Here is a 6,138-nt window from a genome sequence, read left to right on the forward strand (position 1 = left end):
TTAGCCTTTGTTCAAATCTGACCTACTCTTTGTCACCCAACTTAAATCTACCTACTCTCAGAAATTTCTCTAATGTTCTCAGACCAAGGTTCTTGCTCTCTTTTGAATTTCCACAGCAATCATTTTCTGGACAATTTTTTAATATTAATTATGCACACCATTAGAACAATTATTTCATTGTTATATTAATGTTACATTTAACTTATAATTAAAATTTTTTCACTTTGCTATCTCTTCTCTCAAACCATATTTTAAATGCCTTGAAGTGAGGAACTGTTCTTAGTATGTTTCCCACTAGGCAAAGACTATGATTTGCTGAAATAAATACCTATCATGAGTGTGGATCTTTCTTCTACACCTCCATCTAGATTTCAAATGTGGAGCTGCCCAGAACCATGGGGTGATGAACTCAGGTGGGGTGACTGCAGAGAGTGTCCACTAGGATAATACTCAGTGGAACCATTGGGGTGAGTGTGCCCCCAAGACCTCATATCAGCAGAGCCACTGGTATGAGATTCCAACCCAAGAGAGTCACAGGCATTGAACTCCAACACATGAAAGCCATGGAGTGTGCTGTGCCCAACAAAGCCATGGGGGCTATGAGCCAACCCAGTATATTTTGAAAGGGGGATCCCTACCTCTGTGTGTCCAGAATGCAGGATTGCCTGACCTGTGGGCCTTAGGATTTTGGACTTTCTTGGGACCTATTATTTATTTTTCATTTATATTTCTCCCTTTTGGAGAAATATAATGAAAAATATGCCTGTCCCAGCATTGTATTTCAGAAGCACACGACATATTAGATTTCACAGGTTCACAGCTGGAGTCTCATCTGTATCTGATTTAGATGATATTTAGATGAAACTTTGGACATAAACTTTTGAGTTGGTGATATGTGAGAAGGATATGAATTTTGTATGACTGGGGTGGAATGTTATGGTCTGAATGTTTGTGTTTCTCCCAAAATTCGTATACTGAAATCCTAATGCTCAATGCAATGGTATTAGGAGGTAAGGGCTTTGGCAGGTGCTTAAGTTATGAGGGTGAAGCCCTCATGAATGGGATTAGTGTCTTTATAAAAGAATCCTACAGACCCACCCACCCCCCTGGCCTCTTCTACCATATGAAGACACAGTGAGAAGTCAACAGTCTGTACCTGGAAGAAGACATTTACCACAACTTAACCATGCTGACACCTTGATCTTGGACCTCCAACCTCCAGAATTGTGAGCAATAAATTCTTGCTGTTTATAAGTCACACATTCTGTAGTATTTTTGTTGTAGCAGCTTGAATGCACTAATACAATTTCCCACTAGGCAAAGACTATGATTTGCTGAAATAGACACCCATCACATATGTAGTAGATCTTCCTTCTGTATCCCTCACAAAGCTTTTCCAGAAGTTTTTTTTTTTTTTTTTTTTTTTTTGGCAAATGTTGGAATGTTGAATAAATACTTCTCTAGATAAAGAGATAGAATTTTTCATTATTTTCATAGGCTAAAGCCAGTGATAGTTTTTAAATATATGAAACTGACTTTTTTAAAAAAATATTTTGAGCATGAGATTTATTTATCTAACCCAGAAGGAGGAGATAATTTTGTAAATTAAAGTGGGAGCCTTTTCAAAGAAAAAGATTTACTTCATGTACTCATACTTTCTCAAATCCTCTCCTCTGTCAAAGGAATTTTGTTGATATATATATATATATATATATATATCTCCACAAAATATGATTATAGATATATGATTGCCCAACAAATATCTCTTGGGCAAATATCCTATGTATTTTAAATTCTATGACCCAGTAAAATAAGAAGAAAAACATGTTAAAATAAAAGAGAAAGATAAGAGAATAAAAATATCCCTTTATAAATAGAATTTTTTTAGAGTGTGTTTGCCACTACATTTTGATACTTTTTGCTGGAATGTGTAGCCTAGGCAAAGTAAACAAGAAACCAATCTTCAGAACAAAAATGTTAGGAACGTAGGAGAAAAAGATAATGGTACCTGGCAAGGGAAGAAAAAAGGAAGATGAGTGTAGAAATTGTGAAGGAAAGTAAGTTATGAATACAGAAATGGAGAAACTTGTGGCCAAGGGGTCAAAACTACCACAGTGAAACATTTCAAAACTGACTTCTTGTTATTAAATGTGAGATAGTTTGGGTGTGTTTTTTTGTGTGTATTGAATTCTGTTCCCTCTGTGGCAGAGCATTGGAATTCCTTCCATTTTAAGTGAATTGTAGTGTGTTTCACTGTGATCATAAACTATATTCACTATTTTGAGTTTCTGGCAAGGTTTCGTGACTACCCTAAGTTCTAAAAATTTCAAATCCCCCTTAAACCCTATAGCTTGTTGGTCTTGAATTTTATATACATATACATGCATATATATATATATATATATATATATAATATACACACATAATATGTGGAGGTAAATGCCTTTCTGATATGATAAAGGCAAAGTGATTTGGAAGATATCTCTAAAAGTATGTCAATTTCATTAAATTTTGATTTTGGAACTTTTAACGGGAGATTGTGCTTAACCACATTAAGTGGATTCTGGAGAAATATATTTTTTTTCATCATGATTGAAACAGGATTTTTTAGTTATATTTTAAAGAATATAGTTTAAAAATGTCCAGAGGGTTAAACATGACCCCTCAGATAAAGAGAAATCATAACTAAGTGATGAATCTAATGAAAGGTAGACCAGAACTTTTCTCATTCATTCAAACTCTAGCTGTTAAACTGAACCCTTTGTTTTTTGATTTGTGCTCCAGCTTCACTTCTTTCCTTAAGTGAAACCTTCTGACACAAATGCATCTGCAAACCAAAGCCCCAAGGAGAGAGTAAAGTGTTCTGTCACATTCCCGACAGCACTGATTTAAGGGTTTACATGCTGGTGCTACTTTTTTTCTTCTTTTATTTTAATTTCCTGGCTAGAAACTGGCGTTTTCCATTTACTTCACTCTCCAGTTCTGATACTGGCACATTTAATACATAAAACAGTAGCCACAGTTTTCAGACATGAATCTTCTTTTAATACTAAATCTTTAAGAGTAGAGATAATAAGTTCCAAATTTGCTGATAAAGAAATGACACATGTGACACAAATTATATTTTAATTCCAAAAGCGAGAAAAGCTTTAGAGTAATTTCACAAATTTCATAAATATATCCTTTACTTTGAAAAATATGAAAAATCTCAAGGTCAAATTCAACTTCCCTTTTTCCTTCTTCCATTTCTTCCTTAGTAGAGTTCTAACAGCACTATGAAAGAAACTTCCTCTCACATCTTAGCCTTTTAAGTTTAAAATGCAAAATGTGAGGACTAATGCAAATAATGTAGTTTAGAAACTTGTATTTTCCTAATTTCTTAAGGAAATGTAATTTAAATTTATATTTATTTGAGTGCTAGTGTTCAAGAGTGTGGATGCCTTTATATAGGAGACAGTATTACTTGTCCCGTATTCTAAAAGTTAAAGTGTCAATTGACAAATTGATTCTTACTGTTTTCATATCATGAAAAATCAGCCTGAGTTCTTTATAAATTCTATATGTTTTCATTGGATAGATATTGTGAACTTTTTAAAATATATGTGAGTAGTAATATTTCCAAATTGCCTCTTTGTTTTTTTTTTTTTTACCAAACTACACTTTTATTTATGTACTTTTCAATAAGTTTAAATCCTTGAAGGGTACAGCATCACGCAGATTCTGTGTCCAATGGACTTAGCAGGAAGGTTGCTTCAGAAGTTTGCACAAACCATGCCACTGTTTCCATGAGCGTGAGTTACCTTTCCCCAGATTATTCTGGTTTTGTTAGGTTTTCCACCAGGAGTTACCGTGCTATTCTTTGTACACATAAACGTATCTCTTGCCTAGATAGAAGTCAGTTTCATCTCTAGTATAAATACCTTCAGTTTTAAGAAGAGCTGTGTGCTTCCTCTGGTTCCAGAGACCCTGCTTATAGCCGGCAAAAATGGCCTTGGACAACAGTCTTTCAGACATATTTGTCATTTTAGAAGTCTTGTTCCCAGCAGAACCCCACAGGCTCCAAATAGCTCCATATTGTCTTTTAAAATTTCTCAAAAATTTAGCTTTGCTACAGTTTCCAACTTCTCCCCTAAGTGTCCAGAGGTCTGCTCTGCCAGTTGGGTTATCCTGAGGTCTCTCCACTTCATTGATCACAAGACCATTCATGGAAGGGATCATAGATAATACCCATGCATTACAAAAAATATCTAATTTTGAGATATAAATAGACTGGTTGATGTTCCCTAACCCCTGGGTGACAGTTTCACCCATCTTAATTCCTGCAGTACACTTTTTACAAAGGACAATATCTGTCACTTTTTTAAAGATTTTTTAGAGTAGTTTTAGGTTCATAGCAAAATTAAGACAAAGGTACAGAGATTTCCCATATTGTCCCTGTCTATCAACACCCACTACCAGAGAGGTATTTTTGTTACAATAGATGAACCTACACTGACACACCTTAATCGCCCAAAGTCCATAGTTTACATAAGAGTTCACTCTCAGTTTCATACATTCTATGGGTTTGGACAAATGTGTAATGACATCCGTCCATAATTCTAGTTTTATACAGAGAGTATTTTTATTGTCTTAACACTCTTCTATGCTCTGCCGTATTCACCCTTCCCCCTACTCCAACCCTGGCAACCACTGATTGTGTTTTTACTGCCTCCTTAATTTTGCTTTTTCCAGAAGTTCTTATAGTCAGACTCACACAGTATGTGCCTTTTCAGATTGGCTTTTTTCACTTAGTAATACTTATTCATTTAAAGTCCGTCCACATCTTTACATGAATAGATAGCACACTTCTATTTAGTGCTGAGTATTCCATTGTCGGATGTGCCACGGTTTATTTATCCATTCACCTACTGAAGGACATCTTGATTGCTTGCAAATGTTGGCAATTATGAATAAAGCTGCCATAAATATCACTGTGTAGGTTTTTGTATAGACATAAGTTTTTGACTCCTTTGGGTAAATACCAAGGTGCGCAAATGCTGGATCATGTGGTAAGAGTATGTTTAGTTTTTTAAGAAGCCACCAAACTGTTATCAAAATATGTCTATCATTTTTAAATAAGAATTTTGGTTTTTTGTTTGTATTTATGTTTTTATTAGCCTGCAACATTGGCGACATGTACGTTTCCTTATGTTGAATGACCATTTGAATTTTCCTTTTCTGTGTGAGAAAGCTTTTATTTTTGAATAGATTCTTCAAGTTAATAATATACATACCTTTTCATACTGTGGCAAATATCTTCTGTTCATTTAAGGCTTACTCTGATGGCTAATCTTATATGTCAACTGGGCCATGGTTAAGCAACTGTTTGGTCAAACACCAGTCTCGATGTTGCTATAAAAGTAATTTTGAGATGTGCTTCAAAGAAGACCTAATTAAAATACATACTCTATGTAATTCACAGTATTTTTTGTTTGTTTTTTCAGCCATGCACTATCTTAAGGTTTACAATGCACATTTGTACATTCATTAATTCTACTGAACTTCAAGTGTATTCCATAAAGTAGACTTGGTGGTTAGCTTCTCTCTTTTTACAGCTATGGAAACACATCTCAGAAATGAGAAATGGAGGTAGGATCATGCAGCTAATAGATACTAGAGCTGGCATTTTCCATAATTTACTTAGTGTGAAAAATGTTATTAAACATTGCTTAACTCAAGTAATCCTTATTTCCTATAGATTACTTATATTTTATAATGTAATCACATCATAGTTCATTTTCCTCCCCCACCAAAAATAGAAATAACATTATTGGGGGAAGAGCGGAGTAGGAGAAAAAAGTGTCAGTTTGGAATAGTTTTTGAAATAGCAGAATAAAGCCTAACTTGAATTGAAGATAACATTCATGCTTCTGCTAAAATTTATTCAACACCTTGAGAGTGAATAATGAGAGCAGCATTAACAAGTGACATATAAATAATTTTCTGTAATAATTTAGCTTGAAAATATTAATTTTCATGAGTTTTTATTGCATTGAAAGTTTTCTTACATATGTAATAAATCTTAGAATTCAAGTCTCATTATTTATTTTCCCTTTCCCAAAGTTGTTTTACATAGTTTTTTTTGTTGTTGTTACTCAT

At 34.1% G+C, this 6,138-nt stretch overlaps 1 pseudogene; it reads right to left on the minus strand.

Annotated features, from left to right (window-relative positions):
- Positions 1 to 3,686: 3,686 nt before the first annotated feature.
- LOC115847906 (large ribosomal subunit protein eL33 pseudogene) lies at positions 3,687 to 4,023 on the minus strand (annotated as a pseudogene).
- Between the last annotated feature and the right edge of the window lie 2,115 nt (positions 4,024 to 6,138).

The sequence above is a fragment of the Globicephala melas genome, chromosome 2 (genome assembly GCF_963455315.2).
Source record: "Globicephala melas chromosome 2, mGloMel1.2, whole genome shotgun sequence".
NCBI classification, from domain to species: domain Eukaryota; kingdom Metazoa; phylum Chordata; class Mammalia; order Artiodactyla; family Delphinidae; genus Globicephala; species Globicephala melas.